Genomic DNA, 15,157 nt, shown 5'->3' with positions numbered 1-15,157 from the left:
CACTGGGACATCTCCTGTAAACAGGTAAGTAAAATCGTTTTTGTTAGTTAGTACAATTGGAAAGAATTTCTTTAGGTTTTCAAACTCCACACTTAGAAACTTTTCCAAGAAAAACCGTCAATGTTATCCTATGGTGGAAAGTAGTGTTATCGGTTTTAGGGTAAGTACTGTGTTGTGGTATTTGGTGTTCTGGGGTTAGACTCATGGGTCCCCAGGGTCAAGGATGCACTCCTGTTACACACTCAGCGGCACTAGGGCAGCCGGGTGCAGAGTGCTAAGGCCCAATGTTATCCATTGGGGGATAGGGGGCCTCCGGTTGGTGGCTGCTGACAAGCAGGCCACAGGGTTGCGGGAGCAAAGCTCCTGGACTTAAGCTCAGGGCAAATGGGGGTTTAGGCCAGCACAAAAGATGCACCCTCAGCGGTACTAGGGCTGCCGGGTGCAGAGTGCTGTTTTGGCGTCGGAAGCCCCGTAGCTTTCAATGGAGAGTCTCCGGTTTGCAATAGCACTGCAGGCTCGGGGATAAAGGTCTTCTGGGTGCGACCACCACTTGGAGAGGTAAGTTGGGATCTTGGGGGTTGGTTAGGCACTGTCGGTTGGGCCACCCAAGGCCGTCAGGCATTGGGTGCAGGAGTGCCTTTTAGGGTCAGATCTTCCTACCTGGTCCTGGTCGCGGTTGGGGGGACCTTCTGGTTTGAAGACGCAGGCGTCGGCTGGAGGCTTGAGGCAGGTCAGGGGTCACCTGATCTTGGGCCAGTATTGCTGGGGGGACCTCTTTTTGGTGTTGGGCCACTCAAACTCGGGTCATGGGCGTCGGGTGCGGAGTGGTGCAAACCCGCGGATCCTTGCGCAACTGGAGTCTGTTGTTTGAACCAATCCGGTGTTCACGGGAGACAGCGCCTTTGTGGTTGAAGGCAGGCAGTTCCTCTGGGGTTTTTGAGATTGCTGGCTACAGGACACACCGGAATTTTGCAGGAGCAGGTTCAAGGTGGAGACAGGCTGGTAGGGCTGGGGCCAAGTCAGTGAGCGTCTTCCTCTTGTTATCTTCAGCACGGCTGTTCGGTCTTTTTCTTCTTTTCTTCTTGCAGGTTCTTGTCTAACTTCTTGGTTCAGGGCTGCCCCCTAAATACTGTTTTTAGGGGGCGTTTTAGGGGTCTTGAGGTCAGTAGCCAATGGGCTACTGACCGTAGGGTGATTACACCCTTGGTGTGCTCACCCCACATGGGGGAGTGAGCACAATCCCTAATTCTGATTGGGGAGTGCCTGCCATCTGCAAGATGGCGGGCACTGAAGAGTGGGTTTCACCTCACCTCCCCCACCTGAGGGGTGGGGTTGGCAGAGGTGGGCACAACTTCTGGGTTGGCTAATTTTTCCTGCTGAAAACGAGGGGAGACAGGAAGAGGGCCTTCTCCTGACAGCAGGAGAGGCTGGGGGTCACATTACAAAGGCTGCCAGATCTTTGAAGCCCCCTGCCACAGATGGCTCTGCCTGGCCTGGGGGAGGTGTGAACGCCTCTGCCCAGGAAAGGCTTTGTTTCTGTGCTCAAGGAGCAAAGGCTCCCACCCTAGGGGTCCAGAAACATGTCTTGTGGTGGCGTCCAGCTAGAGGGGTGACTGAACTAATCCAGGGCAGTGGGTTGTAGGCATGGCACACAGGGATGTGTGCCATGTCGACTCTTAACTTTGTTCTGCACCAAGGCACGCAGCCTGCAAAGGCAGTGTGTGTGTAAAGGTACAGGGCCTCTAAGGGTGGCACAATCAGTGCTGCAGCCCTTAGAGGTCTTCCCTGGTCACAGTACCCTGGGTACCTTTGCTACCATTTACCAGGGGCTGACCTGTGGCCAGAGATGCCAATTGGGTTTGGGTTAGTTTTGGGGAAAGGACACAGGCAGTGGTAACCTGTTTGGCAGGGACCCAGGGGACATCAAGTCAAAGTGCATCAGTAGTCTGGCAAAAAGTGGGGGGTTACTGCAACAGAAACTCAGCTTCTCACATGTGGGCATTACAACCATTCTCAATAAACGGCTTTGAAGGTTTCTGCAACTCGGTAGTTAAAATGAAAGAGTCTGGACACTCAAAGGGAGGTTTGACTACCTTTGGAGCAGTAGCCCTGCAGTCTGTAGTTGAACAGGTGAACTCAAAAGATACAAATGTTTTAATAATAAATCTCACAAAGTGGCAAAAAGGTAGTGAGAACCCTCTCTTCTTGATAACCCTCTACATACCCCGAAGTCAAGAACAATAACTTTAACTATATCTGAACTTTTGAATATAATCCTTGCCAGTCTGCAAGAATGCCTACACCCCGATGTTCTGGTAACAGGGGGGTTTTAACGTGAACTTATTGAACCCATTTACACCAGATGATCAAATAAGCTAGCAGGACTATTTGTTGTCTGTCCGAACACACTCCACAAGGGACACAATTAGTAGACTGTGGGATGCCAAGGCTATCACATTAATAAAAGATCTCAAATCCCTACGCCTGGGAGTTCTGAATGGAAGGTACAAGCAAGACTCTCCACCAGAGTGGGCCTATTACTCTACCCTCTAAAATTTCATTCTAGATTATACGGCCACCACTCTCATGCTACTGCACCAAGTTACATTATTTAAAATTGCAAAAAATGTAAAGGAATGCCTAAAACTAACCCTATCATAAGATGCCTGCTTTACCGGAAGAACTTGGCACAACTAATTATCGGAAGCTCTGATGGTCAGAAGAAACAAAAGAAAGTACTAAAGACTCAGTTTTAACTATAGCAAGGTCTCACTGAGTCAATGGCCAAGTGGTCTCTTTTTATAGAAATATTAATGAATGATCAATAACTTAGTAGGGGCCCACCGCCCATGCGAAACAAAGCATCTCTAAAAAAACAAAGAAAAATTAAAGTATCAGCTTACTGTTGTGCATTCAGAAAGGAGCTCAGTCGATTTTTGAGATTGGCCAAAAAATATGTGGGAGACCAAGAGGTACACAGAACTTTTATTCATTTAAATATAATTTACAGGAGAATATTATGGGATGAAACAACAAATGTAAAAAAAGATTTCTGGGTGAAGGTTTTTATTTCTCTCCAAAAAGAAAATGTCAAGGGAGTTCTGGAAACTAGTTAATGGCTTGAACTGAGTATCTACCCCAGTAACAAGCTCAAATCCAAGAGAGGCCAGATGTGTCAAGTTCTTGACAGAGCACTTTCAACTCTCTCCTATAATAACCATACTTCATCCACATACACCGACTCATGACTATCATCAGACACCCAGGAAGCTGCTCCATATATGTTTTTGGATGAACAAACAGACAAGGTAATACAAAGGAGCAGGCAAGATGGGGCTCCTGGACCAAACGGTCAACGACAAGTCCTTTTTCAGTCAAACATAATGTTCTAGTACTTTTTTAACTCCAGTTTTTAATTGTGGATTGCAGGAACAGATTATCCCAGCGTCGTGGAGGGAATCAATAAGCAATCACCTGTTTAAGGATGCAATTCAGCATGAACCTGAAAGTTATCGCTTGATCACCCTCAAAGATGTAGAGGCCAAACATTTTGCTAGCCTCTTACTTATAGATCTGCTGAGGTGGGCGGACGACAATAAAATTGTACCACCAAACCAAACTGGATTTATCCGAGGGGCAGGTACAGCAACCAATTGATTGACATTATCATTAATAATGGAAAAACTTAAGCATAAGAAGCAAGAGCTTTACCTATGCTAAGTTGTTTATAAGTCTACTTTTCACTGCATGAATCGTAATCTTCTGTGGCTAAAGTTATGACTCAGAGGTATTCCAGCATGTCTCTTAAAAGCAATCCAGCTGCTGTACATGAAAGACTGGGCCAGGATGCAAATCAGAGACGGTTCAATCCTATCAATAAAAATACAAATATTTCAGGGTGTAAAGCAAGGTGTATTATAGCACCATATTTGTTCCATTTGTTTTTAGCTGACCTATCGACCAATTTGGCTGCAATAAATTTCAATGCTCCAAAACTAGGACCCATGTATATGTCAAATTTATTTTATGCGGATGACGTTATCTTGATCAGTCAGACAAAAATCCGCCTGCAATGATTCATAGATAAGCTATGCTCATTTTCGGCAACCAATGGCATGACAGTGAACTTAAAGAAAGCAAAGGTCATGGAAGTGAGCTGCAGAATAAAGAAAAGATATAAATGGTTCATAGGTGGTGACCAACTGGAGCAGACAACAATTTATAGCTATCTATGCACACTTTACAATGACAGGGGCACCTTCAAATAGCACAGAAAAGATCTGATGAGAAAAGGTTTTGTCCTGACCCTGGCCTTCAATACTCTACAAAGAACCCTGGATTAGCCTAGTGTTTTACCTCTCTTGAAAGTAATTGTGGCAAAACTTATTCTGAGGGTTATGTACACAAGTGAAGCACTTTGGGGCAGAGATGCAGCACTCATAAATTGAATCTCATCGAACGTATTTAGATCACTGTTCTACCTCCTTCCAAATGCATATCCAGCCCAGGAAAGACCGGAGTTTGGCTTAGCAGACCAGGTACTTGTGAGTAAAGAGGCCTGCGTAAAAACCTGTAATAGAATAGGGTCCGCCTCAGAAAGTTAACTATGCCAAGCTCTGTGGCAGGAACGGCAAACAAATTAAATTGCACCTGCCCGCCTTTTCCTTGACCTTGCATTTAAAGAACTAGAAATTCAAACAATATGGGAAAATTACTCTGCTCCAGCAGCTTTTCAAACATTGGTCAATTTCACAATGAAGAAATAATCATTGCTCAAAGACAAAGATACGCTAGATCATAGAGCACATGCCTGGTCAATTCTTAATGAATACAAGATACTTAAGAGCCAATTGTCCTTAGAGGATGGTGGGCAAGAAACTTAGAAATTGTCTTTATGCTTTACCGTTTTGACCTTCACCCTGGAGAAATCAATAAAAAGTTGTGGGGAAAGGCAACTACAAAGGAGTGTTGTAGGATGTGTAGTTCAGGGAAAGAAAACATCTTACATGTTGCATGCTTATACCTAGCATTACTACAAGAAAGAAAGCTCCTGTTAAAAGCCCCCTTTAATCAGTGCAGAATACAGACCTGCAGGCAGGCAGCTATTGCAAGTTTAAAAACTGCGGATCCTATGATAAACTGTCGTTACACAAAATTTTAAGAGTTGTTTGGATAACACTATCTGCGATTGATGCATGCTATTCACAAAAGAAAATTTTGCTTCCCTTTCTTGTCTTATTTAAAAAAATATAATAGTGACTTTGCAGATATACTGTATGATTTTATTCCACTGCATTTACACTCAATTTTTTTGTCTCTCTATAGCTTGTAATGCTCTGCCTCAACTCTTTCATGCAGAATTTCTGTTGATCCCCTAGAGTGGAGTCATTTGGCTACACTATGGTCTTATAAGAAACAACAACAAAAAATTAAGAATCGCTGAGAAAAAAACCTACTATTGATGCCTGCTAGTTACAAAAGAAAATGTTGCTTCCCTTTCTATTCTTATTTAAAAATTGACTTTGCATACTGTATGGTTTTAATCCACTGCATTAGCACTTTTATAAGCAGTATGGCCCCACAACATCTGCAAGTGGCTCAAGATAAAACCAAAGGCGACTTTAGGATTGTTAGCTGGAACATAGCTGGCATCGCCAGAAATTTAGACCTTCCAGACTGGAATATCTTCATTGAGTCCTTTGGAATATGTATTTTCCAACAGACTAAAGTGCCGATCACGATCCGGTAAAAAATATCCCCATGCGACTCGTATCCGGTCTTTTTACCGTACGAATCGTACAAGTGCCGTACGAACTGGCAATCACGATTCGCATGGTAAAAAGTCCATACGAACCGCATTGGGAATCATTCCCCACACGTCCTCGGGTCGGAAAATGTGTCCGACACGTCCTCGGACGATTTACCGTACAAACGTGAAAGGTGAAGTCCGACCGAGGAATCACGATCCATCCCGTGCGTCCGAGGTTACAACCGGATGGAAAAATCACCATCCGCACCGAACTCCCATAGCAACCATGGAGACGTGCCCGCATACGCGCCCCCAGCCCTCGTAGGTACGCGCCGACCACCCCCCAGCCCCCGTAGGTACGCGCCGACCCCCCCCGTAGGTACGCGCCGACCCCCCCCCAGCCCCCGTAGGTATGCGCTGAACCCCCCTGTATGTACACCCGTGTACGTGTCGAACCCCCCCCGTGTATGTACGGTGCGTACCCCCACCCGTGTATGTACGGTGCGTACCCCCACCCGTGTATGTACGGTGCGTACCCCCCGGTGTACGTTCGAGTCGAACCCCCTCGTGTACGTTCGAGTCGAACCCCCCCGTGTACGTTCGAGTCGAACCCCCCCGTGTACGTTCGAGTCGAACCCCCCCGTGTACGTTCGAGTCGTACCCCCACCCGTGTATGTACGGTGCGTACCCCCAGCGCTACGCGCTGGGGGTACGCACCGTACATACACGGGGGGGTACGCACCGTACATACATGGGGGGTATGCACCGTACATACACGGGGGGTACGCACCGTACATACACGGGGGGTACGCACCGTACATACACGGGGGGGTACGCACCGTACCTACACGGGTGGGGGTACGACTCGAACGTACACGGGGGGGGTTCGACTCGAACGTACACGGGGGGGTTCGACTCAAACGTACACGGGGGGTTCGACACGTACACGGGTGTACATACAGGGGGGTTCAGCGCGTACCTATGGGGGCTGGGGTGGGGGTTGGCGCGTACCTACGGGGGCTGGGGGGGGGGTTCATATGATTGACATGGCTGTCCTCCCATCTATAGACAGCGATCATAACCCACTTTCTTTGTCACTCTCCCCTATGCTGTCAGCCCGTATTCGCTCTCAAGAAGTTCCAGTTTTGCGGTCAACTGGGGAAGTCTGTCCAGCAAACTGTGGGAGGCGTCTTAAGTGGCAAAAGGTCATTTTGGACGAGGGGAAGGTTCAGGAAATAGGTCTGACCTTGACTAAGGTTATGTTAGGAGTAGGAACCAGCCCCCTGACCTACCCTGACCTTTCCTCCATTTTTTGTAACACTATTGAAGCCCTGGGAGAGTTATTTGTGATACGGAATAAGAGTTCTTCAACAAGAGTCTGTAGGGAATCTGGGGGCAACTATGGATGGTATTCCAAGGAATGTCGGAGAGCGAAAAGGGTTTTAATTGAAGCTGTGAAGTCCAAGAGTTCTGAGTTGATTGGCGTAGCTAGAGTGGAATATAGGTATGCTATCAGTATCGCTAAGAAAGAGTGGGACGATAAGTTCTGGTGTGATTTGAAAATGGCTAGTGCTGGGAGGGACTCGAGGGGTTTTTGGGACCTAGTTAGGTCGAGGAACAGGCCGGTTGACTCTCTGTTAACTTGTAACATCTCTGAGGAGATGTGGTTTAATCATTTCTCCAAACTTTATTCTCCCTCCCAGGACGATACCAGTGGGATGATTGTCTTACCTTCTCTGAGCCCTCCTGGTTCGAGCGAAGATGTTTCTTTCACGCCTAAGGAGGTGGAGAAGGTTATTAACTCTCTTGCCCCCAACAAAGCTTCAGGCCCAGATGGGATACCGGGGGATCTGTTCCGTCTTAACTTAACGGAATGGGGGTTACTTATCTCTTCACTATTAAATGCTTCGTATTGTGGTGCAGCACTTCCTGATTCTTGGATGGGTGCTGAGGTCGTTCCGATCTTCAAGAAGGGGGGCCGGGATGACCCAGCTAATTACCGGCCCATAAGCCTAATTGACTCTTCCCAGAAAGTGGCGGGGAAGGTGGTTCTGGGGAGAGTGCTTCAGTGGGTGGATGACATGAAAGTTCTCTCAGACCTACAGGCTGGGTTTAGATCAGGCACCAGGACTATTGAGCAGACATTTAGATTGATGCTCTTGTATTGGAAAGTGGTTGTCCTGGGTAAAGGCAGTTTGTTTCTTGCCTTTATTGATTTACGTTCCGCATTTGACCTTGTCCCTCAGGGCTGTTTATGGAAGGTTCTGTCGGAAATGGGAATGCCCGCATATTTATTATCCTTGGTAATGAAGCTCCACACAGGAAATTTGGCACAGGTGAGGTGGGGCAAGCAGGGGCAGAAGACCGCTAGAATACCGGTGAATAGGGGTGTCCGCCAGGGGTGTGTGCTTGCTCCCACTCTGTTCACTTTGTATGTGAACGGTGTGGTGGAGTATCTTTTGGAAAATCCTACCGATTCACCATCCATGGCGGGTAGGAGTATACCCACCTTACTATTCGCCAATGACACCCTGCTCATCTCCAAATCCCCGATGGGCTTACAAAGCCTCCTTGACAGTTTCCAAACTTTTTGTGAGAAAAGGGGTCTTCAAATTAATACAGATAAAACTAAATATCTGAACCTTAATCCCCCGAAGAAACTTGGAAAATTTCCAATTTTAAATGGGGTGCCTTTGGAAAGGGTCAAGGAGTTTAATTACCTTGGAATCCGTCTCACTGATACCATGCGGTGGACTTCCCATCTCCAGAAGATGTTGCTGAGTCATAAAAGGGTGATAGGGGCTCTTCTTAAAGAGCAACGATTATCCACCTCAAAACCCATCGCTCCTGTGTTGGACATCTACACAGCCAGAGGGGTTAGTGCGGCCCTGTATGGTGCTGAGCTATGGGGTTTGCAGAACACTGACCTACTAGCATGTTCAGAGAGTAAATTTCTGAGAGATTTGTTGTCCCTCCCATATAGTACCCCGTCCTTACCTCTATTTATGGATATGGTCTGCCGCTCTATTAGTGATCAGGCCAGGCTTCGCCCCTTGCTCCTCTGGGCTCGCCTATGGAGAGTCCCTGAATTAGTGAGTTATGCAGATGGGCTGAGGGAGATTTTATCGCTGCCTGGCTGGTCAAAAATTGGGTGGTTAAGGGATGTTAAATTTTTGCTGGGGGAATTGGGTCTCTGGGAGTCATGGTATTCCAGGTCTGCCCCTCCCAAATCCGCCTTGAAGAAGATTTTTTGGAATTGGGTAGTGGGTAGGAACAATTCTAACCCAAATTTATGTAGATCTTCCAGTGAATTCTTCTTGGTTAAGGATGTGTCGTCTAAGGGAACCCTATCTCGACATAATTTCAAAATCCAGAGACAGGGCCTTGTATATCAAATTTAGAATTGGGGTTCTACCTGTGGGAGAATTGACTGCCCGCTGGAAAATCCCGGCTCAAACTAGTCCCTTGTGTGTTTTTTGTTCGCAGAAGACTGAGTCGGTTGCCCATCTATTGTTTGAGTGCCCTGCCTACAAAGCGCCTAGATCTAGGTGGTTAAAACCATTATGTAAGGAGTTGGGTACTAGGCACTATATGGTAGCCTTGAGAATATTGAAGTCAGATTCACGGCCCCTAATTGTGTGTGCCATGGCAAAGTTTTTAAGTTGGGCGTGGGTGATCAGATCAAGAAGGCTTAAATTAATTGTTTAATTGGAGGTTTTTAAAGCTGTGTGTTCAAGGTAACTGATTAATGTCATTTGTTTATGGTATATTTTATCGACTGTATTGTATTGTTATGGCTTTGGTTTTTTTGTTTGTTTTTTCACCATATTGTATGTACTGCTTTTTAAGATAAGATTTTATCGAAATAAAGCCTATTGACTGACTGGCCATGGGATCACTGACATAATATCGACTATAAAAATATCCTCATACACAAATATCGACACATAGATATCGATATCTACAATATCTACATCCTATCTTTAAAATGTAAAATACAAAAATATCGAAAAAAATATAAAGATGTAAAAAATATCAATGTACAAAATATCGATTTCTTTTCTATATCAAAAATAATGTTTAATAAATTAAATAATAAAATTAACTTAAAAAAATATTTATATGTAATGTACATTTAAACAAATATAAAAACTAATTTTAATTAAAACTATTTAAATATACATATATAGAATGTAATTATCTACTGGCAGTCGCCGGTAGATAGTTATAGTTAGGACCGAGTTCCAATAGGAAATCTGAAAATTCTATTTTGAATAACTTTGGCGCCGGTTGACTTATCTTCATGAAATTTTCAAAACTAAGGGGGCGCTCTGCTCAGCTCCTACCCTGAAAGTCTCAGGGTGATTCGTCAAGCGGGGGCTGAGAAAAAAGGGGGGTCCCAAAACGCGTTTTCCCCATGCATTTTCCCATAGGACCTTTAGTCGAAGGTACAGCCCGAACAGCTGAACAGAATTACTTGAAATTTGGCAAAGAAGTAGTCCTCAGCTCAGGCATGTGCCTTTTGCTTAAATTGTGTAAATCCGTTCAGTAGTTCCTGAGAAAATCAAAAGTAAAATCACATATATATCTGGGCGGAGCCTAACCACACATCTCATCGTGAGATCTGATTGGCTGTCAGCACTTCATCCAAGAAGTGTTGGCAGCCATTTTGGGACCAATATACATGATAGCACCTCATTAAAAAGCATTGCAGTTAATAGAAGGTTTTAAGACTTTAGTTACATTATAAATCATTTGTTGATGGTACCATACTCATTTTAGGAATTGTGGTGTGTTCTAAGGTGATTTTACCATGTGGAAAAACCTCTGCTGTGATATCATGAATCATGTTTGAGAGAAAACTATTTTCTCATGCTTTTCCCACAGAGGTTTGGAAGGTGATCTATAAGCTATCTGAGAGCATATTTTCTGTAAATTCACATTATCTTTCTCAGTAATGTGAGAATGAAGTCTGACACTCTCAGTAAAACATGAACATCCAACAAGGGCAGAGACTGTCAGTTGATTCCCTTGTGTTCTACTGCAGCTTCCCAGAGTGTTCTAAAGAACAACTAGAGTGTTAACAGTCCTACTTATGACAAACGTATGGCACACCTGAAGCCATCTTGGTTGGAATAAAGTGGTAATTCTTAAAACATTTAATTTACAAAGGAACACAATGAGGGGATTCATTTTGCCATAGAAATTATGATTAGTGCTGCAGAAAGAAAAATTAGGGCACATTTTGACTTCTCAAATCCTTTTCTATGTCATAAAAAAATTCTGACATGCAGACTGAAACATGCACTTTGAATACCAGCAGCAGACTTCCCTGGTGAGTAGTAGCTTTACTACAGTGATCTAATGAGCAACTAGAATGCTAACATTCAGAATTTATGGCAAATGTGTGACACATCTGAATGCCTTCTTGATGGAACCAAGTAAAAAACTGAAAGTATTTCCTACTGAGGAGACTGCAGTAAATGAGGAAATTAGGAAACTTCATAACAAATAAATCTCCCAAGATGGCCACCAGAGACAAAAGAGCCCAAATGTAGCCCAAATATCACCCAGATGTAGCCCAAGTATAGCCCAATGACAGAATGTCCCAGAGTGTTCTAACGAACAACTGGAGCGCTAACAGTCTTACTTATGACAAAAGTATGGCACACCTGAAGCCATCTTGATTGGAATAAAGTGGTAACACTTAAAACATTTAATTTACAAAGGAACAAAATGAGGGGGTTCATTTTGCCATAGAAATTATGATTAGTTCTGCAGAAAGAAAAATTAGGGCACATTTTGACTTCTCAAATCCTCTTCTATTTCATAAACAAATTCTGACATGCAGACTGAAACATGCACTTTGAATACCAGCAGCAGACTTCCCTGGTGAGCAGTAGTTTTACTACAGTGATCTAATGAGCAACTAGAGTGCTAACATTCAGAATTTATGGCAAATGCGTGACACATCTGAATGCCTTCTTGATGGAACCAAAATAAAAAAACTGAAAGTATTCCCACTGAGGAGACTGCAGTAAATGAGGAAATTAGGAAACTTCATAACAAATAAATCTCCCAAGATGGCAACCAGAGACAAAAGAGACCAAATGTAGCCCAAATATCACCCAGATGTAGCCCAAGTATAGCCTAATGACAGAATGTCCCAGAGTGTTCTTAAGAACAACTAGAGCGCTTACTGTCTTACTTATGACAAAAGTATGGCACACCTGAAGCCATCTTGATTGGAATAAACTGGTAACACTTAAAACATTTAATTTAAAAAAGAACACAATGAGGGGGTTCATTTGCCATAGAAATTATGATTAGTGCTGAAGAAAGAGAAATTAGGGCACATTTTGAGTGACTTCTCAAATCCTCTTCTATTTCATTAAAACATTCTGATATGCAGACTGAAACATGCACTTTTAATACCTGCAGCAGACTTCCGTGGTGAGCAGTAGCTTTACTACATTGATCTAATGAGCAACTAGAGTGCTAACATTCAGAATTTATGGCAAATGTGTGACATATCTGAATACCTTCTTGATGGAATCAAAGTAAAAAACTGAAAGCATTTCCTAATGAGGGGACTGCAGTAAATGATGAAATTAGGAAACTTCATAACAAATAAATCTCCCAAGATGGCCACCAGAGACAAAAGAGCCCAAATGTAGCACAAATATCACCCAGATGTAGCCCACATGTAGCCCAATGACAGAAGTGTGCAAAACACTTATTTTTTTGTGTATTTGCAGTTTTATATAGTGTAGACTTGTCAGGTATTGGAATGCTTGACATGAGCATTGGTTACATCACACAAGATCAAATTCATTTTGGTTGTAGACATGGGGAGATTAAGTGATTTGACCACAATCACAGAATGTTGAGCTGAAGCAGAACCTCCAACCTGGTTCCCCAGTTGCAAAGTCTGCAGCTCTGGCAGTAACACCACATCCTCTCGCCAAGGTGCAACATTTAATCAAGTGGTCAACTAGATAAAAAACATAAAGATTACAAATAATTTAAAAGTTCTTTGTCGCTATTTGAAAACTCAGAAAATATGTCCTCATTTTAGTTTTTTAGAGCACTAACCATAAGTTTGATGCAAATAAGACCCTCTCATATATGTAATTTCTAAAGGAAATACTCTAGGTATTACAGTTTTGATTACATCAAGATGACGTCAGGCGTTCCACACTTTTGTAATAAATATAGAATGTTAGCAATCTAGTTGTTCATTGGGATACTGTTGAGAGGCAGAGGCCAGGGGCACGGACTCTGAAAATTGAAGGCAGGTAGGAGAGTGCAGAGGCAACAATTTGACCACACTGGGCAGGCAGGAAGGGCAGTGGCAGCACAACAGACTATGGAGGGCAGTGGAAAGGGGGGCAGGGGCAACAAACCAACAATACAAGACTGGCAAGAGAGGCTGTGGCAATATAATAGACCATTGTGGGCAGAAGGAAGAGGCAGTGGTAGTACAACCATACATGCCAACAGACCCGTTTCAGCCAGGAAACGTCCAATGTTTTTAAGCTCAAATGGGCTTTATTTGATCTGTCTCCTGTCTACAATCTCCTCTTTTTCAATGTAACTCAAAGGGGAAAATCAATACCCCAGTTTTTTTTCAAAATATCCCTCTTACCAAGTTCAAAATGTTCGCAAGTATGGTACATTGAATCATGGTAGGCGGGAGGAATTGGGGGAGGGACATGGACTCGGATAACAGAGGACAGGAGGGACATGGAGAGGTGCACCAAACTGACCCTAATGGGCAGGCATTCGGGTTTGCAGCAGCACAATACACCACACAGCGCATGCGGGACGGGAGTGCAGCACAACAATCCATAGAAAGCAATAGGGAGAGGACAGGACCATGCACATGGACAACAGAGAACAGATGGGAAAGAGGCAATGGTAGCTAGCTGACCATAATGGACAGACAGGAGAGAAAGCTGCAGCATAACAGACCATAAAGGGCAGGAGGGACGGATCAGGGGCATTACAATGGAACAGACAAGCCAGGAGGGAGGGAATAGGGGGTCTACACATGGAAACAGAGGGCTGGGGGCAAGGTTGCATGGCAGGAGCAGAAAGATGACCATGGAGGTCAGGCAGGATGGGCACTAGAAACAAGACACACCATGGAGAGCAACAATGAGACTATGGTGGCATACACACAGACCATGGAGGGAAGGTGGGAGGGGGTCAGGGGCAGCTAGCTGACCACACAGGGAAGGTGGGAGGGGCCATGGCAGCACAGAAGACCATGCATCGCAAGCGGGAGGGTTAGTGGCAGCACAATGGCTATGATGGGCAAGAAGGAGGGTGCAGGGGCATGCACAAAGGACCATGGAGGATAGAAGGGAGGGTCAGGACCTGGGCACAGACAAGAGAGTTCAGGGGAAGGGGCCTCACAACAGACCGCGCGGGGCAGGCAGGAGGAGCAGTTGCAGCACAACTGATCAGGGAGGGCAGAAGGGTGTGGCAGTAAAATGGACCATGGAGGACAGGAGGAAGGGGATAGGGGCATGGTATGTGGACAGGCAGGGTGGAGGTGGCAGGGACAGGATACAGTCATCTGACAATGCTAGGCAGGTGGGAGGGGAGGGGCAGCTCAACAGAACACTCAGAGTAGATAGGAGTGGCAGGTCCATGGAACATAGTGGGCAAAAAGGATGGAGCAGGGGCATGCACAAAGACATCGGAGGGCAGGGGGAAGGAGAATAGGGGCAGCAAGCTAAGCACAGAGGCTAAGCAGGAGGTCGATGATTGGCCATAGAATTGGGCAATGGAGGGCAGGAGGAGTAGACTGGTACATCATGCTAAATGGAGGGCAGTGGCAGCACATCAGACCATGCATGGCAGGAGGGAGGAGGCTAGTCCATGGATTCAGACAACAGAGGATAGGGAGGAGGGGGATGGGGCAGCAAGCTAACTGTTCAGAGAAAGTGGGTATTAGGAACTTTATTGTTTTTAAAATGTGTGTCTGTGCGAACTACTTAAAATATGAACAAGTATGCAGCATAATCTCACTTTTGTTCTGGAAGAAGAGGACGTTTGTGACTGTGACTCCGGGCTCACTTGGCAGAAACACCCCCTGACCCTCCACCCCCATCTCAAAATGTAATGCCCGTGAAAAGGGTAGGTGGACGCAGTGTTATATAGAACATAGTCCTGAGAGCACGATTAAAAATGAAAACTAGATGTAGCATATGGTATAAAATATGCACCAAAAAGTGTGATATAAGATGAACTGGGGCGTGAAATATAATATGCAATACATTGTGCGCAATGACAGATTCATTGGAGAGCGCGAGATAGCACAGGCACTAGCGCGTGCTATGCGATATGCGCCTTGGAGTGTAATATGCACAGGGCAGTGTTGTGTAACATAACTAGTCT

This window comes from Triturus cristatus, chromosome 5_1, assembly GCF_964204655.1.
Source record: "Triturus cristatus chromosome 5_1, aTriCri1.1, whole genome shotgun sequence".
NCBI classification, from domain to species: domain Eukaryota; kingdom Metazoa; phylum Chordata; class Amphibia; order Caudata; family Salamandridae; genus Triturus; species Triturus cristatus.
The sequence above is the reverse complement of the archived record's forward strand: the minus strand, read 5'-3'. Positions refer to the sequence as shown.